At 38.0% G+C, this 26,494-nt stretch overlaps 1 long non-coding RNA gene across 2 annotated transcripts in view; it reads left to right on the plus strand.

The window, feature by feature from the left end:
- Window positions 1-26,197, plus strand: part of LOC110398557 — a 295,015-nt gene extending 268,818 nt beyond the window's left edge. Inside the window, exons 4-8 of one of the 2 annotated variants that reach the window (XR_002438459.1) lie at window positions 1,075-1,222; window positions 1,654-1,826; window positions 11,742-11,919; window positions 22,682-22,791; window positions 23,407-26,197. This is a non-coding gene — a long non-coding RNA (uncharacterized LOC110398557). The remainder of the gene's footprint in view (window positions 1-1,074; window positions 1,223-1,653; window positions 1,827-11,741; window positions 11,920-22,681; window positions 22,792-23,406) is intronic. The other variant, XR_002438460.1, reaches the window with a different exon arrangement.

Genomic DNA, 26,494 nt, shown 5'->3' on the forward strand with positions numbered 1-26,494 from the left:
TAGGGAATATGCACCACCGGCTCTATTATAAAGTCCTCTGATGTTGCAAATGCTTGTGTATATCTAACTTTACAAGTATGAGTAATTCACTGACAATAATGGACTTACTTGTGTCCACTCCAGACTAAATGTTTGCTTTTTCAAGAATGAAAGTTTGTGTCTATGTCCTCAGTCACAGTGCATTTCCTCAGAAGAATATCGTAACGTGCCTTTCATCTGTCAGGACAGCGATCCTTGCATAAGCCCTTTATTAGAAGAGCTATGTGTTTAAACAGAAGGGAATTGCATCTTCTCCTTTTGATGGACGCATGTTTTACAACCATGGTTAAACTCTCTGTTACTGTTTTTTAAGCAAAGTAGATAGAGATAGTTTTCCTCAATGAAGAAAAAATACGGGGCTCTGAAAATGAGTTTAAAGGACATCATTGTCTATGATGTGTGAAAGACTGGAGAAGAGAGAGTAGGCAAAGATGGGAGTAATAGTTTTTATTTCTTAACGCTATTTTTTTTAAATGGATAGTTAAAGAGGAAAATGTTTACAGACAGATTATACTCCACCAAAGCTTCAGTAGATTGAAATAAAGATGTGCTAATATCTAAGATTATTTTTGAATACTTTTTTTCTTTTAAGTATTACTCTGTCAGCTAAATATAGTTCAGATTTTTACATTTTTATAGACCATGTGAGTTCCCTGCAGGCACATTGTCTCTGCGGTGATTTATATAGTTAGAATTATAGGGGATGATAAGCATTTGCTGTTCAATAGTGTAGTTAATGCTCAGCCCCTCGGGTAACAGAGCAGCGAAGCATTTACTACTCAGTGGTAGTTCTGCAACAATCAGCAGCAGTGTGACTCTATCGCAGTACATTTACATCGATACACTTCATCCTCAGGGAATTGAGCATTCACTCAGCATAGCCTAGGGAAAACAGCGAGAATGGACCTTTTCCAGTTCTTTTGGATGGCACAACAGGAAAAGTTTATTAGTGTAACTGAATCAGAAACAGAATCACAGATGGTATGACATGAAAATTATCTAACTTTTATTTTCTCTCCTTTTTTTTTTCAACAGTTCAAAAATAAATATTTGGACTGGAAAGAGTTTGGAAAGCTGAAAATTGTGAAGGATGCAGTAGTGGCAGACCCACTGCAGTTCTGATGCAGATGCCAGTGGCTCTGTGCCCTTCCATCCCATTATTAGAAGGAACCTCCTCTCTCAGGTACCTGTATATTTTCTCAGCACAAAGGATAGGTGAGCTTACAGGTACTATAGCTATATAACACTACTGTTCAATGACTGTTATGAGAAAATAGCAAGAGCTGAATGATTCAAGCAGTAGTAGCTCTTCTCTTGCAGGTTATTTTTCTCAGTAGACATGAAAGCATTTTATAAATGAAAAGAGTACCATCTACTTATAAAAGGGAAACTCGAAGCAGAAGGAGGCTCCAGGAGTTGGCCACAGTCCTTCAGCAAGACTGTGACAGAGTGAAAATACAGCAGAGGTTCTCAGGGAGTCTCTTAATGCTTTAACTGCTGCAGTCAACACTGCCCTCTCTCTCTGAAACACACCTGGAAGCCTCAGGCAGCAGTACAGCCTGCAGCATGAATAAGGACTGACAGAGTATGTTTTTCTCTTGTACGATATGAAAGATGAGGCAACCTACAGCAGGCAAGGGGAGCTTCAGCCTAGAAAATGCAGTGAAAAAGTGTGAAGCAAGATTTCTGTAAGTACTCCATCCCCATGGATGCCTCTGTGATCGTGAGAAAAGAAGACTGTGGTGAACTGAAGAGGCATGACTCTGCTTCAGTGACAGAATCTATAGGTAATTAATATTAAACCTATACTGTGTTTTTAAGCCTGACTGGTCATACAGTAGAGAGCCAGCAAGTATAGGTGTAGGCACAGCTCAGTGCAGTCTCAGGGCAGGCAGATCTCCGTATCCATACGTTTGGTAGTATATGACAGCACCAGAGTGCCCAGCAGGCTTTGTGAGGCTTCAAGCTGAGGGCAAGGTGGGTTTCCCAAATATTCCTGTGGTATTCCTTGTGCTTATCTGCGTGCCAGTATTGAAATAGCATAAGGATATGTGAAGAGCACTGTTAAGGTCAGTGATTGAGGAAAAAAAAGAAAGGGGGTATGATTTGTGTTAGAGTTGTGGAAACAGAGCTGATGACATGTTGTGGCAGTGGTGAGAATATAACACTACCCTGTGGTTGTGAACAATTAAAAAGTAGCTTGATGCCACTGGGTCTGTTTGGGATTCAGCACACAAAAAATAGTTATAGCTGTTAAGCTTTCAAAGAGCGGGAATATGGTGAATAATTAAAAAAAAGAGGCTTCGTGGTTCGGGTAACTGACCCATTCCTTCACCTGAAGCTAAAAAATGAGCCTCTTGGAGAGAGTGGTAGTAATACCTGGATAAGTTCAGTAGTAATATCAGAAGGAAATTGAGATTAATGAAGGATTCATTACGTCAGGATTCAGAATCTCATCTCAAAAATAGGAGAGGAGCAGCTGTGGAAGGAAGATACAGTATTAACATTGTAAGTCTCAGTGCAGACATGTGTAGTACAAAGAATCTGTATGGCCTGTATGGCTTTATCTCTGATAAAGCATTTACCTCCGCTGTTACCTCAATCCTCTTTCCTGCATCACAGTATGCCTAAGGCAATAGAAGTGCACTGAGGCATAATGTGGAGTTACACAATGCAAATAAAGGCAAGGATGTCACACAGAATATATATTATAAGTGATAGTGTGTATGATTGAAAGAGTGGATGTCTCCAACTGAAAGGAAAAAATATTTCTTTAAACTTCATGAAACTAGTGAGAAATCAATGATTCAATCAGAGTAGCACTGTAGCAGATCACTTTTATAAACTGTTTCCAGAGCAGAATCACATATGGAAACAATTGTGGATAACATGCAGTAAAATACATCCCACAGAATAATCCCATTCTGGCAGAGATTGAACTAGACAGTTTAATAAGCTTTCCATCCTTAATTTCTCTCTGCCTATGGTTCTTTCAGATGAAGCCATGTAATTTTATGTCCTCTATAGCTTTGGAAATATCCAATACCTTTTGATTTACAGCTTGACCGGTGTATAACAAAGTCCCGGATGCTTGAGGAAGAAAGACACCCTAATCATAACAGCACATTTCACGTATAACACTGCCAACTCCAGACCTTCATTTATATTTATTTATTTGTTTGTTTACTGTATCTGTGGAATGAAATATACTGCTTGGAAATACCTTAGCGGCCAGACTCTCTCAGGACCTTTATTAAATCCTCATATTGCAAAAGTGAAGAGCAGTAACAGTGATGTAAAAATATGATGGGAAATACAAGGCAAGATACACAGAAACTGAATGAACTGAACCATCCTCATTTCTTAACTATGTTGTTAAGGGATGGTATCATAGCATCAAATGGGCTACACATTTTGGGTAGCTACCAAGGATTGCAGATGCTGGAGAGCCTTTTGTGGACAATATGTAACTTTTGCAGGATTGCAATATTCCACAGGATGTGGATCCAGAGAAAGCAATCCGTTTCTTTCGAGCACCTCTGAATTTCTCATCTGCATTGGTAATCATTGGCAAGCTAAATCTTCTATTAAAAAAGTCTGATACCTGAAGCCCCAGCCTGGGACTGTTGGAAAAGAGATACGAGTTTGGTCTCATCCCATATCTAATGTCTAATAGACATCTGAATCTTAAACAAGAGGAATCACTTTCTGACAGTATTGCTCTGTTAACTATTGTAGTCTTTGAAAATGGAGACACATGGGCACTTCTGTAGGCTATTTTATACCATTGTCTCTCATACAAGGAACGTCTTCAGATGACCAAGAGTAAATCTTACCCTTCACATTTCATTAGGTGAAGTCTGATGGGATGAATTTCAAATAACAACTGGAATAATTCCATATTTTTCCTGAAAAAAGAAAAAAAGTCATTTAAGAAATAGCTAGGAAGGCTGAAATCTGTGATAAAGTTGTGCTAGGCTCTAAGGCTTCAATAGCTGGCATTCTTGCTAGTCCAAATATGAGGAAAAATATAAAGCTACAAAAAATATTTATTAAAAACTTTAAAAAATACTCTCATACATGCAGGAGTACTGTTTGGAGAAGATACCTTTCAACTAGATGCTATCAGATGAGACTATTGACTGTTAAAAAGCAGCACAATAAAAGCAATTCATGTAAAATATTAATAGGGGAACTAATTAGAGAAGAGATGGAGTGAGCTGTGATTATAACTATGTCAAACCCAAAACAGGAAGAAAAATGTCCCTTCCTTCCCCCCAGCCAAGAAAAATACTTGTGTTCACTGGCATATTGAAAGCTGTACTTTACAAATGATAGTATTAGTAAGCAAATACCTGAATAGTATCTAATTAAAAATGAATACTCAGAATTTTCAACAGATATAAAGGGGAAGGGGAGGGGAGGAGGAAGAATAAGAAAGCAAAGCATTGGTTGGTTAGTAATTCTGAAAATTATGTAATTTTCTATTTCTAGTGGGATTTAAAACTGTGTAGGGACTGATAATGCATAATTGATTAGAAATCAATTTTCATTCCAGATGCAATACCAGGTTTTAGCAGAGCTTGTTTGAATATCCGAGAGGTTCTTTTTTCTATTTGAGACATGATTTTATCCACATGATTGTACCAGTAAGTTTGTTTCACTGTGAATGTCTAAAACCAGGCATAGCTGTGTTGGTTCTTCTTGAAGTAAATATGCAAAAGGTAGATTACTGGAAATATAACGCAGTTTGATTTCATCTATTTTTAAAAGTTTGCTAGGTCTTATTTAATAATCCAGCTGAACCTGGATTGGAATAATTAAATATGTCTACATAGTCCAGTTCAAAAGTAATGCCTCCTATTTATTTCCATGGAAACTACGATAGATACAAAGAGCACTATAACACTATTTGATAGAGCAAAGTCTCAGCTACAAAATAAAATTTTTCAGTGCATTCACCACCATTAGCCAATTCATGTAGATGAACTGATCGAGACGCTCTTCATTTCGTGGTGTGACAGCTGTGCATGGCTGTCTGGAACATGGCTTGTCTTTCATGCCACTGTTGCCACTACTGAAATGCACCGTCTACCCCCTTACTGTGCCAACATCCACTGTTTGGTCTCCATAAATGTTCAGCAAGCACTGATGAATGTCAGTGGGTGTTATTTTTTCCTCATGGAGGGATTCATTGAGACACCTTTGTTTCATGAGCACTTCCATTTCAGACACCATTCTGTCAGACTACCTCTCTGCTGCCATCTGTCACACAGCAACAACATGTAATACTGGGGGAGAAGTTCAGCATCCGCCTCTGATGTCATGGGCCAATATAATAAAATAGAAGGCATTACTTTCAGAGCAGCCCTTGTATTATAGGCATAATCCTATGAACTACAGGACACTCAAACTCTGTTCTAAGAAAGCAGTGAACAGTTTCTTTTAAGACTAGATTTAGATCTGGAATGTTCGTAAGCATCATCATTGTGGGGGCTGACAGCAGGGACTGCCCAAACTCACATCCAGATGTATGTGCGCAGTGGTATGGAAAGTCCTTATTCAGTGTCCTGTGGGTTTGGATCCATTTGAATGAAACTTCAAAAAACGTATAGCCAAGAAGGAAAGCCAGCTTATCCAGCCACTTAATAGCACTGATCAAAAACTTGGTGTAGGCATTATTTGAACTGGAAGTTGCCAAATAGAGATTGTATATCAACTACCGATGCCAGAAATGTGTTTACAATAACGCTGTGATACAATCAAATCAAGAATAGGAGTTTTACCTTAAGACTGATTTGAAAAGACTTCAAGAGCCGTGTTTATTGCTGAACATATCCTAGGGACACATAATCCTTAACCTCAGTTCTACTAGAGAAGCCACACTCTAACAAGCTGGAGGAACTCCACCTGGCCTCAGCATTAGGAACTTCATGGGAAAATAAAAGCGGGATGGTGTTACTTTTGTTTGATGTTCCAGCGTGAAACACTCAGAGGAGGCATGTTCAAGCAGCTGAATTAGCAGTGGAAAAACTCAGTTTACTTGCATTTACTCTCAGCTGTACCAATATGCCATTACTACATGGAATACAGTAGGCTCCAGATGTCCTCGGTGCCTGAATGTGACCCGATTGTAAATTATTCTATAAATGGCTTGGATAATGATCCAATAATATTTATTGAAAGAATACTACTTTATATGTGTGATGTTCATGCTACATATGATGTCATCTTCATGTATAGTACAGAGGGTTGGTAATTTGTACTTCCTTTTTCCAGAATAGCAGATCAGAATTTATAGTCAGGTCTCAGAATAAAGTACAACTTCAATATAAGGTAACAAATGAAAAAGACATTTGATTTGCACTTGAAAATTACATCTTTACCTTGATCACAGTACTGTCGTCCACTCATACTGCAGACTTCACTCTCCAGAGGTCCCTTCCAACCCCTACAATTCTGCGATTCTGTGAAATCATTGCATTCCAAAGAAAGTGAACTGACAAAAACATATTTATCGTGGTTGGTTTCTTTTTCTCCATATTGATGTGTTTATATTGAGTTTTATTTGTAACATCTGAAAATAGCTGAGAGAGATGTGGTTTGGATGTTCTGTGAAGATTGCTTTTTATTTTTCAGTCCTCTTAAATACTCTAGTAATATAAAACAAAGAACTCAAAACAGACTTTCCAAAAAAAAGCAGCACCTTAAGTGTTTCTTTTGAATTCAGTAATTTACTCCGACCCAACTCAAATTCAGCAAGTTCTCTAAATCTGATGGAGACTTTTCTTGCTTTAATGGTAACAACATTTGGACCTTGGCAAAATTCATATTTATAAATGAGATGCAATTATCTGGCTTCTCCTAACACCCTATGTTACTGAGCCGGTAACTGTGTCTATTTCCAGTGCAGCTGTATGTTTTACCTGTAGCATACCAACCCTGTGTACTGTCTACAGCTGATATAGACACTTCCATATTTAATGTAACCTCTTCTCCTGTGAGAGTAAGATTGATTTAAGGTGTATCTGCATCTAGAAGATATATGGGGTCTTTGACCAGACTAATCTGCAGTTCATTGTTACAACCAGACACATGTTGAAAGGTATTTTACTTACTGAAAAATTATGACTCCACAGTTTTTTCTGAGTCTTCCACATCTTAATTTTAAGACTTATTTTTCTTGAAAAGTAGAAAGTGATTATCTTAACTCAGGAATGGATGTTCTCAGTAGTCGTGCATTGGATTGTGATTAATCTCAATACTGAAATGAATTTAGAATTATAAGCTTCACTATCATGTTCAAGATGTAAGTAGAAGCAATCAGTGTGATTGCTTAAAATAGCCCATTTTCCATTCTCCAATGGGAGTAGCGTTCAAAATTCATCAATAGTGTGGGCATACGTTACTCAGCCAAGTAATCACCATAGTCTTTTTAGACAGTTAAAAGCATTAAATTTCAACGTATTGTATTAAATCCTCACTAACAGAGTCTTGGGCAAGTTTCTTATACAAAGAATATAAAACATGTTAATGAATAAGTCCAAATGCAAACTCATTAGCTTAAGACTACATAGCAGAACCATGAAAACAGCTATGTTTTTTCCCTCAGGATGACAACTTCTCAATTATAAACAGAGCACAGGAAGATATGCTTAGGAGGCAGTTCTTTCAGATGAGCTAATTAAGAATGTTCTGGCTTTTTTTGTGTGTGCACCCAAGTGAACAGCACTATTAAGGCAGAGGGAACTAGACAGTTGTTAAGTACCATTCACAGTTCGTTCAGGTGATTAAGTTTGGTTCCAAGACAATGGTTCAAACTCAGCATGAAAGCATTTAATTCAGCATAATTTTAGAAGATAAAAAAAAATATATGCAAAAAGCTCTTGAAGGCAAGTCATACCACCTAAAGGAGAAATGCAGATATCCTCTTTAAATTGAAAGTACCGATTTAGAAAAAATTAGAAACCATAGCAGATTCAGTTAAATGTTTAATGTAAGATTCAGAAACCAGTGTTCAGAATACTCTCGTCTGCTATTCAAGAAGAAGAATTTAAGTCTTTTTTTGTTTGTGCTACATTTACACTTGCAGCATCGTGTCTTTCTTATTAAATATCCATGTACCCATCAAAACAAATCCCATTGCTTAAGCTAGTCCATTATTTTCTCTTGATGTTTTGCTGCCTGACAGGAACTGATTGATATCAGTAGAATGACCTAAAGCAGTAATCTCAGCTGATGTATTCATCTGTTCAGGAGCTGAAAATATACCAATACAAACATTTCTTTTTGATAATAACTCTTTTTATTCTATCTTACGAGCAGTAATATTAACAATAAAGTAACAGAGCTGCAGATCTATAGCCTTCAGTATACAAAATTTCACTGCAGCCTTTTCCTTTGTAATATTAAAACTCCAACTGCCATTGTTGCAGGGTAAATGTCTCCTTACTCTCCTTCTGTCTGGGGTAAGTGAAGTATTTGCAATTAGGTGGAAAACTAACCAGAATATATTTTATGTGTATGCACGTCATGTGCATTACAGACATAGAAATAAAAGCAATTGATAATTCCAGGGAACGTGTCAAAAAATATGTGGGAAATTATACCATAGCTATATGTGTTCTTTTACTTTTGTTTAACATAGCAAAGTTAATTTATTCAGTCTTGTTTTATTATCCAGATGCGTATCAGTCAGATGTGCCATTAAAATGAAGTGGTTTTCAGAGTGGAAAGAAGAATAAAGTCCCATTATTTACCAGTATTCACAGATCTACTTTGCTCATAGTATTTCTAAGCATGTACTTTCTATTGGCAAAGAAAGCATTTTGACTGGCTTGAAAGCTTAATATGCTCCCATGAACTTTTTATGACTTAATCATTAGAAATAAACTGCTTCATGATCTCTGTTACTTGATGCAAGTCTATTGTTTTTTTACAGTCCACCCTGATTCCAGGAAATTGAAATGTCTCACTGGCAAACCAGCAAAAATACTTTTGCAGTCATTTAGTAGCTGCAGAAATAGCTTATCTGAATCAGGCTCTTGAAATTTAAACAATTAAATTTGGCAGTTTCCTGTTCTGAGACAAGCCGTTGTTAACTAGTGTTGATGCTAATGAGACTCGTTTCTTGTCCCTCAGTGCATGGGTGAGTGTTTGTCACTGGAATATAAATTCCTCCAGTAGCTTTTGAAACCATTGAATAGTTAGCTTAAATTGATGTCTTGCATATATTCATGCAAGTAAGTAGTAAACTTTGTGCAAAGAAGGAAGAAGTTAGTTAGAAGAAGGAGAATTAGCGTAACTTCTCTAAAGTAAAAATAATAATAATTATTATTATTAGACTGCTTTTATTATTAGGTATCGGAGTCTCTTTTGAAGGGAGATGATTCAAGCATGATGGCAAGGGAAAGTTCAGTCAGACCTTGGATCGCTGTGGAACCTGGCCATGAGATCCAAACTGGAGAGTGCCAGGGCTGCCAACCTGATCACAATTCTTATTATACTTAACAGGGATGTTTTCCAGGGGCTTCCTTGGATCCTGACAAAATTCCATGAACAGCCCCTTAGGAGCTGAAGTTCCCAATTCCTACCTATTAAAAATGGGGAATTTATCTACTAGATGCTCTCTCTTGTTTTCCTGTGATTCATAAGCTTAATAAAACAAAATGTTAGCAGATGAAAAGGAAATTGGAGTGCAATTAAATTCTTAATAGTTGAATAGTCAAGGAATTATGTAAAAAATCACCCAGGATCGTGAAAAGAGAATAAAAAGTATTATGGTGGCAAATTGCATGGATGTATGAGAGGCATTATTTCAATTCCTGAATTTATACTGTGCTCAAATTTGATGTCGGAAATTAATCCCTACTTTTCCAACTTTAACCCAATTCCTTGTTTGGCAAATATGAACTATGTGTAAGTATGCGAAAAAATGCTGCAGATTTGTTAGGTCTTGACGTCAAATTTAAAGGAAGTGATTTGCTTACCTACAGTACCTGTCACATTCTGACTTCATCCTTTCTGATGATAAAAAGTGGCAAAGGAAACTTGCTAGTCAAAATGCCAGGTTAGCTCAAAACAATGGAAGGAAATTAATTTTTTAAAATGGAAAGATAACTTTTTCTCAGCTGTGGATCTTTGTACTCTGTGGCAGAATCCTGTTAAAAATCTGAGGGAAAAGGTTCCTGAAAATGGGGAAGGTCTTCTGTCAATTGTTTGCATCCATCATTAACCAAGCTTAGGCTCCTGTCGAAGGGCTCCATATGCAGGTTTGATTTCCTTTTAAAATTACAAATCTTTTAACCTTTGTTTCTCTGCTCGTGGTTCATCTGAAGATACAAAGTCTGTGATAGAGGGCAAGTAAGGAGATAAAATGGACAAGACAAAATAGGAGAAAATAGACGAAAAAGGAGATATGGTGAAATATTGTAGCAAATTAGTACCTGCTTCCTAGAGACTTTATATGGCAACTAGAGCTGCTAACATTATTCATGTATAAAAGAAGATGTAGAAGTTTCAGAGAGCATCTGTAATAGCATAGGCCATATACTCTTCAAATAGCAAAAGTACTACTGCCCAGTAAGAGAACACCATGACAAACATTTTTCTCTTTCAGTGTAAATACTGGGGATGTGGCGAGAAAGGTAGCTAACAGTGCATAGCAAATAGTGACTCAAAATGAATATGCCAATAGCTTATTTCCAAAAGACTTTATAAATTTTGAAAAGCAAAAATCTGAAGTAGAGGTGATTTGGATATGGATAAATATTTAGATAGTAAATAGTTCCAGAAATAAATATTGTATGAAGAAAATTTTACTGAAGACCTCTAAGGATAAAGCCTAGTGAAAGCTAGAATGCCATCAGTTATTCAATTTGTTTTTGAAGTGTTGTTAATGGCTGACTGAAAAAGTGAGACATTTAGGGCTTATTCGTAATGATTCTTTTCCTTCTTGAAGTTAAATAAAAGAAAAGTTGTGTTTAGCAAAACACTTATTGACATCAAAATGATTTCTGAGTATTTAGATTTTACTTTAAAAGTAAAATACTTTAAAAGGCAAGTACTGTGAAATGACCACATTTTTTTCAATAGACATTATTCTGTTCTTATCTGTGACATTTACAGTAATTCATGACCAGTTTGTACGCTCTTGCCATCTTATGTAACTAACATAAAAATGAATGAAATCATCCAGCTAAAAACTTAGAACCTTCAGAAATAAATGAAGTTTTACTTTGAATGAATATGCTAGTGCCTGTCAGTTCTAAGGTACGCTAGTTAGATAAGATTTGGTTTTGTTCTGACAGTGTATCATTTTTAAGTGCTGGAAATGTGTAAAGCAATGCACAATGCAAGCACTACCAACAACCCTTGCCCTTTAAAGTACTTAGGTTTTCATTAGAGAAAAAATATGGTCATTAGTAGATGTGCTACTAAATATTGGCTTAGGTCTGCTGTGAGGTAGGAGAGGAGCAGTTTTGTTGTTCCACTGCAAATTCCCTGACCTGACTCATCCATTAGCTGTTTGATGTTATGGTTATTTGAATTTCATTTCAGTAGCAGCACATTAATTTTTCCGTTGGGTCTCTTATCATGATTAAGTTTTGCAGGTTGGAGAATTCAGAGCAATAATGGTCTCTACTCTTAGGATTATTTTTTTTCCTAAACAAAAGTGATCTGATAATCTCTCTTTCCTCCAGCCAGGATGATCTGTGCTACTGTATAATGATAGAAATCCTGCATCTTTGGCTATTCATGGGCCTGAGATACAGCCTACTGCAGCTGATAAGGTATAATGGACTTCAGTGATCTTCAGCACCTCTGAACTGAACACAGCGAAGACCCAACATGACCGAAGTTTCCAAGTCCAACTGTAAGGTAAACCACTGTACGAGTAAAGCACGTGTCAAATATTTTGCAGAATTCTGTGTATCTGTGTTATGTTGTTAGTTACAATGCCAAAATGCTCCCCTTTATATCTGAGGGTTCCATCCCTGCTCTAATGTAGGAAGAGAGTCTCACTGGACAATCTAATCAGGTAGAGTTGGTGTAGAAAACAAAAATTCATATAAAAAGCATTCTGAGATCTACTGAGATAATGTGAAAATGTCCACTGGAATGGGAATGGGTAGAATTTGCTTATCAAAATCCTTTATGAGGACCTATAATTTTATTTTATATATATAAATATATCTGTAGCAGAAATGTGGATTCACATTGCAGAAAGAAAGAAAGAAAAAAACCCAGTCTTTTAAACACTCTGTGACTTGCAACTAGAGGGAAAAAAAATATTTGTTTTTATAGTTATTATCCAAAAATTAAGGGAGAGAAAATTGTAAGTGGATATAACAGCTAAACATCAAATGAAACATTCCTGTTTAAGTAAGGAGTCCTGTTACTTAATCCATGTGTAGGAAAATGGCTCATGTCATTTTTCACTGGAAGCTAAGTACAATTTTGAAGCTAGTAGGTTCAAGAGATATTCCATGGTCTAGATTGTTAAATGTTAGAAGGTGTAATCAAGTAATTCAGCTAGCAGCATGCTTGGTAGAATGGGAGATGTTTGTTTAGATTCCAATTTATGGTTGTTTGTTTTATTATTTTACCCTCAGGAGAAAGCTTAAATGCTTAATACTGCTACTTTTCTAGTGCTATACAAAGCACATAATAAAACATAAGGCAACTTTGCCTAGTTTATACTAGAACTTTTAATTAAATGTTTTTTCTTTGCAAACTGAATTTAAAAACAAAAATGAGCAGTAGGAGGCTTTAACTGCACAATGTCTCTTTTGAGTTAGAGTCAAAGCTTTAATTGGTTTTATTGGAGGAGGATCGTATTGTAACCTCAGAGCCAATATTTGTAATCAGTATCGAAAGGGGTCCTTAGAACCACCAAGAAAGGCTCATGACAGCTAACACCCGAGTGCAGGGGAGTGGAGAAGTACACAAAGAACTTCTTAGAAACTATGTGATTATGTGTGAATGTTTACAGAAATCTGATGCACATGTATAGCTTAAGCATATACGTATAGCTACTGTCTGAAGGCAAGGTATTCATGATAGGTGGAGTGCATCCAGCGCTCTAATAAAGAATGCCGCCTCTTAATGCTGCACTGGTCACTGGTGTTAAGAGGTTTCTTTTCTCCTGGTTTTTCTGTGACAGTATCTTTCATTTATATCCAACGTCTTACTTAATTTGTTGAGAATTTCTACTTTGTTGTCTTGTCCCTTAAGCCTTTCCCAGATACTAACAAATTATCTCCACAGAATTGCTGTCAGAGAAAATAATTTATTTGCACTTTATGGTTTGGAACAAGGCACATCAGAAACAGTAAATACCTTTGTATTGTGTTGTGTTCTGTGAAGTGCCACCTCTGGTCCCCGGACAGATGCCTGTGCCACGCTACTGTTGTTCATGTGTTAATAGCTTTTGTGCTGTCAGGACATCCATTAGTAATCGGACAGAAGGAATACAGTTCAGTGAAAATTCAAACTCAACGAACTGAATTTGTCTTGGACTGCCCTCTTAGTGTGTTGCAATGTCTACAGTCACAATTACATTTGATTGTGTTAAAAGTGCTTACTAGGCTGAATTTTGAAGCTGTTTTGAAGCTACCTGTCCATTGCTTGGTCAAACAACACGTATAGAATATAGACATTACAGGATGAGAGTCCTTCCCTTTACTTAACTTGGAAGTCCTAGATGTATCTGTGCTTTATTAAAAACATAGCTGTGAAAATTTAAACTAGACTGAAATAATACAGGCAAGTAAAGCATGAGCCAGAGACAATAATTTAGAAGCAAGATACTCCGTCATGGGTGTTCTAGGAGCTGAACCGGGAAATATTGCCTCATTCCCCAGAAACATGAGCCTAATTCTTACCACATTCCTGACCTAATTGTGCACACTGACCAGTTCAGCTATGTTTCAGACATACAGCTAAATGTCTAGGCATGGCTGTGGTTTTCTTTGTTTTGTTCAATCTGATGTGATCTCAGTGCTTGACAGTGGACTTCTGGATGTGAACCTCATCCTCCAGCTTTTGCAATATCTGGATTTTCAAAAGATTTCTTCTGGGTCATGAACACTGTATTTCTACCGTCCATTAATATAAAATGTTTGCATCTTTATTTCTAGATGACTTATTTACTTGTTAAAAAAAATGATAGCAAAAAAATTAAAATAAAATAAATGCTTTAGAGGCTTCAGCACAAAAGCAATAACCTGGATCCCTCTAGAGGCCATTTGTGTAATATTTAGTAGGGAAAAAGAATTAAACTTGTCTCTCAATTCTCTGTCCGCAGGTAAAGGAAGCTTATCTATCTCATATTACTGCTTATTATCTTGCCAGCATGCTTCTGTTGGGTGGAGAAAGCTGTGTAATTATTGTACTTGCACTTCCTTAAACCAGTTCGTACCTTGGGCTGGGTAATGTGGCAGTTTCACTGTGCATTAATTCAAAGTCTTAATTCCTCTGTGCACGTTTCCTCAAAGATTGTTTTTTAAAAAATGAGTGTTTTATGTTAAGCACTAATCAGTGCACCAGGAGAGTGTTCCATTTGCAGTAGTGTTGCCAAGGAACTAATTAAACCGGCCAGACAAAGGGGTACTATTGCTTCCCCATGTGTGCATGTTTAAGCAGAGGCCTTTGTAGGTTTGATTACGATCTCAGGTATACTGACACAACTCTCGAGTTTGTGTGAAAAGTCAAATGACTGTAAAAGACATGACAGGCTGTCATGGTGAGGAGAACCTGCACACAGTTAGCTGAGGTGTGAGTAGTCTGAGCAGAGAGGAACAGTCCAGCACAGCAAGGAAATGAACTGAGCTTTCTAAACTCTTCTGGGATAAAAGCAATCAGAGCACAATTTTAGGAGAGCACCTCACTGATGGTGAAGCCCAGCCCTGTTGAACACTGTCTGTGAATAAGTTTCCACATCAGATGCTTTCTGGGCCTGAGAGCATTGTTACTCCAGTGGTCATTCAGGACAATCTGCTTATGGAGCTGTGCACATACATATATAACTTAAGCAACAGAGATAACCCCCATTTATCAGCAGTTCCTATGAAACAGCAGGCTGTAAATACAAGGGATGAAATGCTGGCAGTGTTCCATGATCTGTTCTGGATTGACTGAAAAACTTTGCCACAAAGCATCAAATCAATTGAGACAGCTAATCAGAAAAATCAGAATGTTTTTATAGTGATCTTGGCAAAATCAATTGAGCGAACTTTGCTGCTAGTGATGCTTGCACTTTGTATAATTTGAGTTGATGGTAGATAGGTAGTTTATGATTAATGTCCTCTAAAATATTTTTAGTTCAACTTTGGTACTCGTAGTGTTTCTCATAAAAGTTTATCATTCCTTTCTCCTTCCTGGCAGTGTTATCGCTATTATTCCACAAGATCATGTCAGGTATTTTTAATTTTTAATGAAATTAATGCCAAGAATGGTATACTTTTATACTTACTTGTGGCACAGAGCAAAATTGTTTTTGATCATTCATTACATGCAAAATATCCCGTTGTACACCATGAAATATAATTTCATCCACATGAGTGAGCACTGATGAGGTGCTTTTGAAGAAGTGTTGGATAAAATCACTATCCATGTTCAACTTTGCGGCAAAGGTGACAAGTATAATGTTATGATGAAAGATAAAGATGTGGGAGAATAGTCATAAAGTCAGTTTACAAAACAATCTACAAAAAAGCAGCATATTTTTATGCAGCGTTGCATTACCTGTGAAAAAAATCTGTATCTTGCATTCATTGTGCACTACAATATGCAAGAAACATAGGTAGATTATGCATAATCTGGCTTTGTATCTGAGCCAGTAACTATTCATGGCAGGGGAGAGATTCCAGTGGGCTTTGCATCATTCTTCACTCTGCTTCACCACTTTGCTTAAGTGCCACTTTTGATTTTTTTTTTAATATACTTGGTCATGACAGAAGTTTCATTTCAAACCAGGAAGTATATCTGAAAGGATGTGAGTCATCACCAGGTATTTTTAAGCAATGTAATTCTCTTATTCTGGGCTGATTGACCAGGTAATTGATTTGTCACTGCTTACTTTTGGCTTCTTAATTAAGTAGGAAGCAATAACTCATCTGCCAGTAAGTGGAGCTCTTTGCTAGTCCAGGGAGGTCTTCACCAGGAAAGTTTTTTCTCCTTTTCTTTTTTGTTTTACAAACTGTAAAGTTGGTATTTAGTTTTTCTTTGGCCCTTTTGCAACTTCCACATTATGTTCTACTTCTGTTGTTTATAAATCAAGCAAATTATAAATTACTTTATTTCCATGGAGATTTCTTTCCTTTTCTCTGTGACAGCCAACTGTTGCGAATATTCACCCATCCCTTAAAATAGAGGGGAGCTCTTAATACTTCACTTTTATCTTCATTTTAATTTTTTATTTTTGTAAGAAATATATCTTGGTATTTTTAATAAAAATAGTGTGGATTGCTATACCAGGGATTTGGGGAAGATGGAAGGGTTTCCCATGTTTTTCAGACTGTGGACTTGTTACCTACCAATAAACATACATTTATAGTAATGGTTCCTTAGAGTGCAGAATGTCAACCCATCTGTACCATGATGTACTTTGTGGTTTTATAAAAGGTTTACTGTGTAAGATGGTGAAGGATCTGTTTCCATGAGAATTGCTTTTCCAAGAATCAGCTATATTTTAACTTCTTTTGTACTGCAAATTACCTGAGTTAGGGAGGATTGTCAAGGAAAACATAGAACTTTCCAGTCACATATAGAGAAGTATGAAGAAAATTGTATTCATCCAAATGACATGTCAGGATTAGTTTTCTAACCTAAACTCTCAAATGAATCCTTGGTGAATATTAGACTGAACATAGAATAAAAGACTACAGGATATATGGAGCAACACACCAAGTAAACCACATGCCGGCACAAATAAACAAGACTTCAACATTAATAAAGTACATAAAGAAGGATACCTCTAAGATTAGCAAAATATTTCTAAGTATTGTTTATATACGCTGGCTATTGCTGAGTCAGCCATCTCTCTGGAGGTACCTCATTTTGTGCATGTGTGCATGCTTCAGTGCTTGCATTTGTTCCCTCTGAGCCTGCCAGCGTTGTTCCTGCCCACTAGTCCCAACTAGTATTGCCATCCTACTCCTGAAAGAGAAGCAAGACTATTGTGGCAGTAAAAACTGTTAAATGTACATCCATGACTAAATAAGGAAAGACGGGAAGGTGCATTCTCTCCTTACGTGTTCTTATGTACAGTGCAGGAAACTACCCTTTCCTCCTGTTGCAGGGGTGAATTAAACGGGGAAATTCACCTCATCTTGGAGATGACTTCTGGCAACTCCATAGCTTTGAATTGAATCATAGAACCATAGAATCATTAAGGTTGGAAAAGACCTCTAAGATCATCTGGTCCGACCATTCACCTGCCGCTAATACTGCCCACTAGCCATGTCCCTCAGTGCCACAGCTCCACATTTCTTGACCACCACCAGGGACAGTGACTCCACCACCTCCCTGTGCCAGTGCCTCACCCCTCTTTCCAAGAAGCTGTTGTTCCTAATATCCAGCCTGAACGTCCCCCAGCGCAACTTGAGGCCATCACCTCTCATCCTGTCGCTGTTACCTGGGACAAGAGGCCAACTCCCACCTCACCACAACCTCCTCTCCTGTAGAGCGTGGTAAGGTCTCCTCTGATCCCCCTCTTCTTCAGACTGAACAATCCCAGTTCCCTCAGCTGTTCCTCATAAGACTTATGCTCCAGACCCTTGAAGCTGAAAGGGAAGGGAGATTGCATCTCCAAAAAGATTTCAAAGAGTTAAGTGCCTTTTCTCATTGTTTCTGATGAATATCAATCAGTAAATTAATAGTCTTAGTCATGTTAGTAGCAACAACAACAAAAAAAAAATAGGCCAAGGAAGTAGAGAAATACACCACCATCCCCATTGTATAAGTGGAAGCATAGACTGCAAGATACATTAAGTGAATTGCTGCAAAGTTGGAAATGTATTCAGCTGTATTGTGCCCAAATTGTACTCCATCAGGCCTCTGGCTTTTGCACTTTTTGAACTTACTGATGTTATGAGCCATATGCAGCTTTCCTATTCTTTCATTGCCAGGGACAGTGTTCCTCGGAATTGCTTTGTAATCCTGTGCACTGGGAGACAGATTCAAGCAGAACTCAAAAACAGATCTGCTTAGACTAAAGTCTCAAATTCTTTAAGTAAGGGAAAATTAAGATAAAATGGAAATTCAAAGGGTTTGTAAACCAGTGACATTTGACTATGACAGTCTTTGCAAGATGTCTTTTGCTTCTCTGATTAGTGTTTTAGTCTCCACAACTTTCTGAGCTGGAGCATAGCATGCAAGTCCCAGCTTCCAGCTCAGCTGACACTGTCCCTGAAGTTTATTTAAGCCTTTCCTCCTGAATTTGCTCAGCAGCTCTCCAGAAACTATGCTACATTCTCTTTCTTTCCCCTGACCACTGACTTCTGAAAAGACTACGGTATTCAATGAAGAATGCAAAAACTTAATAGCTTCAGCGCTCCCCTTGTAGAGGGTCTTTCTCATATGGGAAGATAGAGGGGATCACTGAATCTGAAGAAAAAAGTGCTCCCTAAAAAAACAATGAGAAGGGCTCTCCAAAGCCATAGGGAAGCTGTGAAACGAAGGAGAAACCCTGTGCTCACGAGGTGAGAGTTGCTAATGCCAGCTTTCAGCAGTATCTTCACTCCCTGTAACCTGTTGTGTTTCCTGCCCTCTGCAGAAACCAAAGCTCACCTCTGCTTTCCCTCAAGGACTGATAGTTTCTCCCAGCACAAAGACCCACTTAATTTAGCTTTTAGGGGCTTTCGTTGGTGCTCTGAAGTCTCTCTTCTATTCAGAAAAAAATACTCCTGTATATATCTGCAGAATCACATCATTTTACAGCTGGTACCGCATAGCAAGACTGCATTTTAGATCACTCTCAGGCAAATCTGGCTTTTACTCCATATAAAAGAAAGGTCTCCCATTAACCACAGCTCAGTTCAGAAACATACTTAGAGACTGCTGCCTTTTAAAAGCAAGGAAGGCAGCAAATAGTTTCATTCAATCAAAACAAAGCAAAAAAAGGAGGCAACAAATCTTCACTGAAAGACCGCTGTATCAGTGCAGTAAGCCTCTGGGCTTCGGTAACTTCAACTCTTCTCAATTGTGTGTGACTTTGTTAGAGGATTCATTAGTTAAAGTTAATGAGTGCTTGCCCACAAACTCTCATCTTCATAACTAACGCACCAGCACTTGTCTCAGAACATTACAGTAACATTACATTACCCTACATAGCAAACTGTGATTTATTAGACTGTAAAACAAAAGCAATGTAAAACTTGCCTAGAATTGATCATTTTTTCCTTAAAAGAGGATGCAGCCATGCTATCCAAATCAGGATCCCAGTATATTCTATGCTTTGTACTCAGAAATACCATCTAGAGCATACTGGATTTTACAGCTGTATGTAAAAATACACTGTCAATTTACATCAGTGTCGCAGGAGGTGCCAAAACTCGTTAAGCTGAAGGGCAAACTGTCAAACAGCATATCCATAAGTCTGACCAGGGAGAAGTGTAACATTAAGTTCAGTGGAACTAAGCAGAAACTGCAAACAAAAAGTGGCTAAGCATTGTGGTGGATCGTTGCCTCTTTCTGCCATGTTTTACACCAGAATAGCACAGTTGAATTGAACTGGTAAGACAGAGAATGGAGCTGTATTTCACAGGCACCCAGTGCACATATAACTTCTTAAGACAAACTCACTTTGACTTGAGGCAGCTTTGCAGGCTTAAATAACATAGGGGATCATTTTGTAGTCTCATGTCTCTGTGCTGCAGTCAGGCCCGGAGAGGGTCTCTCAAATGTCTGAATCACTGGAGCCATCCTGAATCACTGTCCTTAAAGGAGAGGTGGTTAAGTGCGGAGTACAGAATGCTGCTTTCTGGGCAATCAGCAGTTGGAAAGGCAGCAATGCTGACAGCCCTCATTGGCATTAGCAGTCAGCACCAACATGTCTGCTCATAACTGGCTGCCAATGTAAGGGCTTGTGTGAAGTACACACCTCAAGATAGCCCGTGCCACAGGACTGAGATACGTCGCAAGAAAAGGTAAAATAAACAAAGACAGTGATTAATTATTTTGTCACTGCTCTTGTATTGTGATATGGACAGTACTCAAGTAGTTTCAATACACTGCTTTGGTAAGTAGTTTGATATATAATCATTATTTTTGTGAGTTGGGCTGTTGAGTAGGTGTAGTCTCTGCATGTGCTGCAGTTGCTGTCTGAAAGATTAATTCCTAAGTATGGCTTCTTTGTACCGTACAAACCATGGAAACAGGTAATTGGGGTCAACTTTGTTTGCCCTTTTGAAAATTTTAATGTGAGAGCTTTGAGCAAGGGTTTCTTTCTGAATCCCTTGTAAAAATAAGTTTACAGCAAACCCAATAAAGTAGCAGGCAGCATGAAAGTTAAATCACAAGGGAAAATGTAAAAGAGTTAAGTTTCTAAAAGCTTTCCAAGAATATAGTGGAGTTACAAAGAAGAGGACTGCACTGACCTCGTAAACAGTCAGGTAAAACTATTCCTGAAGAGATGCAATATCTTTGACTTCAACTCTCTGCACACATTTGGAGAGTTCTGCTGCTTCAGTGGTGGTTATGAAAACAGGTTCTTAAATAGGCAGCCTGAGATCTACCGATAAACTCAACAACAGACAATTGTTGTCTATTGCAGAGATGAGACCAAACCTGGTATTTAAATTACATGTAGTAGATCAAAGGGAGTAGGCAGGCAGCTACCTACGTCCGTGGCTGGCTGTCTTCCTTCTGTACTATCTTTTAAGCAATTTCTGTCCTATCTTTTCAGCAGTAGCAGCAGTTTGGGGAAAAGAAAAATAAAAGCAACAGAGCCTTTCTTCTTTTGGGGAACAGAGGACTAATAAATGAGCTCTTTCTGCCTTCCTAAGTATTAGGAATGCTTTCAAAGCATTCAGGGCAGAGGTGTGGCCCAAGGGGCTCGAGGGCTATGAGAAGATGGCAGCCACCTGTAAGCACCAGGCTCCGGGAGCTGCAGTCCTGCAGCTCAGCTGTGAACTGCCTCTGCCAGCAGTGCTTTGCTTCTGAGAGATGTTTCCTTTGGGACTTCTGTATTGGGATTAAAGCTTTTTGTACCTTTTATCTTAGCTTGCAGAGCTGCAACAAATTTGTAGTTAAGACTCTAAACTACCTGCAACACTGGAAAATATTAGTTCTTTTAGGCAATTTTAATGCAACTTTCTAGGGTGTCAGTGTTGCCACGGTGATGATGTAGTAGAGCAGAGAATGGTGAAATATTAGAAAATGTGTTTTGGGGCAAATGGCATGCAAAATTGCTCTTACTGCTTTTGCCCCTTCTAGATTAATTCTTGTTTTAGAGCAAGTGGCTGTTTGACTCTCTTAGTGTATATCTGTGCTTTTCTTAATGTGAGCTACAGAAACTGCAGACCTGATGCTGCAAACCTGCTTACATGGAAATCCGCACCTATTTGCATTTAATTTCCCTCTGTACTGAGTGAGTAAATGAGAGGGCATATTTGAAGGGTATATGGCATCTCGGGAGGTGTGCAGACCAGCTCCCAACATGAAATCTAAATTCATGGGCAGCGTCCAGCAATGTCAGGACACCTTTTACATGTGCAGTCAGTTTATCTCTGTGGAGTACATCTGCTGAAATGTAGGAGGACCAGACTTTTTGCAGAATTCCAGATCCACTATACAACAGTTATCTGACTCTCATACCATTCATCTAGAAATACAGTATACAATTCATGGGGAAGTGTCACTGAGAGCGATGAAAGGGCTAAAAACCCATTAGTCCCCTAGTAAATCTGCTTTGAAGATGGTTAGGTCTAATCTGATCCACTGAGCTCAGTACAGCTTTCCCCTGGGCAGACTGGATTTGCAGTGCCTCCAAGTGCAAGCACAGATCATTACTGCTGCCTCATGGGCTCAAAGAAGTGGCTCATTCAAATTCTTAGTTCTCAGTTACAGCCAGACATTCTTTTGTTTGGATTGTATTAATTTTCTTCTCTAAACTTTAAAAACATTGAAATTTTGGGAGTTAATCACCCATATTGAATTCGTGGAAGTTTTCATTCAAGAGTGACTCAAGGATGTTGATGCTGTGAAACCAGACCTGCAGTCTAAACAGAGCTCAGTTTCAAGCATCAGAATAAATCTCTATCCATCTGAGTATAACCCATGATCCTTTCCCTCCCGACACTCCAGTGTCAAATCTATCCTCTCTCCCACAGTCACCAGAAAGCCTTTGAGTCATGTGGCAGGATCTGTCATATCGTTGTCCTAAGACACATGTAATGTCGATGGGAAAAATGCTGTCACTCACTCTCAGAGTGAGTAGATTTTTTTTGTCCCTGCTCTCGTGTTGTGCTGTAAACAGTCCTCAAGTAGTTTAAATACACTGCTTTGGTAAGTAGTTGATATTTAATCATTATTTTTGTGGATTGGGCTGTTGAATAGGTGTAGTCTCTGAATGTGCTGCAATTGCTGTCAGAGAGACAGACTTTATGGCCTTAGATCTTCTGTTTGTCTTTCACTTTAGCAGGAACCCTTCACAGGGAAGGCAGCCCAGGTGTCCAGACCCAGCCGACACAGCACTTCCATTAGCTTTCCGGAAACACAACTGGTTGGAGGTCATTCATGTTTGTCTGGGTAGGTGTGTAGACAGTAACAGGCATTTGTTTGATTGACAGGCTTAGTTGAAACACCATAGTAACACAGTCAGCTTCATTTGTTTTCTGCCCTCTGAACACATGGCTAGGAATAATATGTAGTTTCAAGCTTTGGGGTTGTGCTTTTAGCTTGGTTTTTTGCTTGTTTGTTTGGATTCTTTCAACGGAGAAAAACAGCATTTATACAGTGCAGATACATTTTGAAAAACCACAATAAAATGAAAGAAAATCACAATAATTATAAAGACTGACTAAAGGTCAAAGATAGACTTGGTCAGTGTCATCACCCAAGCTTTGTAGTTTTCCTGTGGTGCGTCACAGCTCCTCAGACTTATGCTGGGCACTATTTGTCCTGTTTGCTTGATTGTCTTTCTCTGTCTCTTTCTTTTTTAAGAAGTCCTGAGTCCACAGCTGCACAAGGAAATAATATACAAACAAACATTAAGACTTTATATTAAACCCAGGGTTGTTTTTAATCTGTAGTTAGGCTGAAGTAATCAGATAGTGTGTGAAACTTCCAATTTTTTTGGAGTTGTATTATAGTGCCATTTTTTACCATTTTTAAATGTGTTTTTTATTGTGTTTTTTTTTCCAGGAAAAAAAGTCTGCAATTCCTCTATCATTGGCACAAGTGATTTAACTGGAGGATCATAGGAGTAGTTTAGCGCCTAGTACAAAAAAGCCCACTTAGACAGGTTCAGACATTGGTACATGGGCTTTGGGTTATGATGATATAGTTACTGGATTCACAGTAAGCTGGTGTTAGCTGGTATTACCTTTACATTACCCTTAACATTTTTCAGTTCCATTAATGAGGAAATACAGTGAAGATCTAGCTGTGAGGAGACTTTGGCTGAGTGTTTATTGAAATAAGAAAAACACTGGCAAAAATTTTGTCATTCTGATCGGACCAAGACTATGACAAAAAGTAGTTGATTATATAAACGATCTCATCTTGTATCATTATAAGATTATGTAGAATGAAAGCAAGCAGTTCAAAGAACTTGAATGACAGTGAGTATAGAAACTCATAAACCAATTTAAATCTTCAAACAAATAATGGGTTGTTCTGGCCTGCTCCATTCTGAGCAGTAATCAAGTAGCACTGCAACTAATCACTCTATCAGTAAGATCTATGCAAGGGGAAAGTTATGCAGGATACCTCTGACCTCCATTCACAGCCAGAAAGCTTGGGAAAGAGCTGAGCATAGGGACATCCTCACTTGTGCAACAGCAGCCAGAAGCTGGGAAAGAAGAAAATGTTGGCACAAAGCATAAAAGTCAAACTGAAGGTTCAACAAGCAAGAGCTTAAAAGTGAAAGCCAGACCCCCACCAACCACAGGGATGATACAGAATGGAGAGATGAAGCTTTTGAAGTGTGGGCTGGCTCTCTGATGGGAAGGCTGTATCCTCTCTATGCACACTTCACAGAAGAGCCTGTGGTATAGAGTGTTCTATCCATTTCTTAAATGTCTCTGCTGCTAATGAAGTTGTCTTTGGCCCAATGAAGTGAAAAGTTTCTTCTTAAAAAGGAAGACAAAGCCAACAACAAAACCAGCAACTAAAACCCACAATAATAGGATTTAAAAACAAAACCAAATGAGTTTATAGTAACAGACTGGCTGCTAACCTTCCTGTACACAGATTGTTCTGATTTATTTTTGGAATATGGCACTAAGCTCTGGATTTCTTCATGAATGCTTTGAGAATTTTACTTTCCCTGTCCTTTAGTACAGGACACAACGTGCTACAAGTCTCAGATCTTGTTTCCTTTCACTTTCTACCTTCATTTGAAAGACTTTGTCCTGCTGGCTCTTCTGCATTGTATTCCTTGGCTGTTTACAGAAGTTGTTTCTTGTGTGCCAAGCTCTTTTCACATAATGTAACTCAATCCATATGTCCACTTCATAAAATGGAATACAAATCTCTGGCAGATGCTCTCTCAACATCCGGCTGCTACTTCAGCATTTTTTGTCCCATGCATTTTTTACAAGGTTTTTGTAGCTCTGTTTTTTGTAGCAATCAGAAACAAAAGCAGCTTCTTTCCTGCTACAGATCTCAAAAAAAAAAAACCAAAAAAACATTTGAAGTCTTGGTTCCCAGTTTTTTCATTCAAAGCATGATGATAACCTGGTAGTTAAATGTTTTATTTTCCTAGTTCCTCTTGTTTTCCAAAGGAAAGCTAAAGGTTTCAAGACAAATGTCTTATTTTAAAAAGTATGGAAACTCCAGAAATTTGCCTACTGTTCCTCTGCCCTAATCCAGTTTATTTGAAGCGCAGGTGGGATTGGAAGCTTGTACTTGGTTACAGATATTCTTCTGCCTCTTACTTGATGAGCTGTGTGAGACTGCTGAAGAAGTAGTGGTGGGTCAAGTGTTGCGTTTGTCCATCACATTTCAAAGAAGCTCATCTTCTGGATGCAGAGCTCTGCCAGCTTTCTGCTTTTAATTTAGACAGAAAAACCACAGCAGTGTTCAGCTTCATACAACTCAAAGTTTATTCAGTTTCCTTATCTGAAGACTACAATTTGGTTTATATGCTTGTGACACAAAGCTATATTTTCATGCATCCTTGTTCTGTGACCAAATTCTGTAAATGGCAAAGATCAAGCAGTAAAAGGCATGTGCACAATGTACTTCTACTGCACTAACTCAGAAAAAATTAAAGCTGTAAAAACTGTCTGAGCTACAGAAAGGAGCAGTGAGGAAGTATGAGTGCTTCCAAAGATATTTAGTGAGTATGTGTGTTTATATTGTAAATTAATTTCAAACAAAAGCAATTTATCTTGTCTGAACATTCACATGGTATGTAGTACAAATTAAGTAGAAAAACAAGAACAGAATGCTTGAAAAATTTTACCTATTAAAAAGCTGCACTGGGCACTTCTCTATTTTAGGACAAGATTTAATTGGATTGTTTAAAATGCACTGGCAGGACAGTCATTTTCTTACCAGCAGGTAACAGCAGTTCCAAAAAAGGTTCTTTCTCCAATGTTGCTGCAGGAACCGTTGCTACTTAGAAACTAGCGAAGTCATTCATCAAAATGAAAAGAACAAACTGTTATATAAAGCAATAATTTTGCCAAACAAGTATTTTGAGTCTGTCTAAAGTGGATGATCAGAACATACTACCCTGTTCATTGGTAATAAAAACTTGGAAGGATACATGTCTGGCCTAGTAATTTTTTTTTCCAAGCATAAATATAATTTTCTTCTTAAAGCAATTTTTTTTTTTTAATCTTTCTGGTTATTGCAGCATTTTTCCTTATCAATGCCTAACTTATTGTCCACTGCAGCAATGCACTGAAGATGCAGAAAAGGACTGAATGCCAATGGGGTAGCTTCACAGGAGGTGTTTGTTATCTGTAGGTATGTTGCTGCTAGTAACCATGGAAAGTTGTTTAGGACGACCTCTGATCTAAGCTAAGTAATAGAATGAAAGCAAGCAAAGAGAAATTTGAGAATAGACTGATTCACATGGACAACTCAGATCTTCATGTGGTATCCTGTTAAAATACATAAAAAGTCACTAGGGAGTCATTTAAAACTCATTGGGATGTTGGAATTTGAGACTCTTGCAGAAGGTCATTTGGTAGGAGGAGGGGATCTGTTGATCTTGTATTAATTTCACATAACATAAATTGCAAATGTTATGATTCCATTAATCTTGCCATATACGAGT

Source organism: Numida meleagris, chromosome 4 (assembly GCF_002078875.1).
Source record: "Numida meleagris isolate 19003 breed g44 Domestic line chromosome 4, NumMel1.0, whole genome shotgun sequence".
NCBI classification, from domain to species: Eukaryota; Metazoa; Chordata; class Aves; order Galliformes; family Numididae; genus Numida; species Numida meleagris.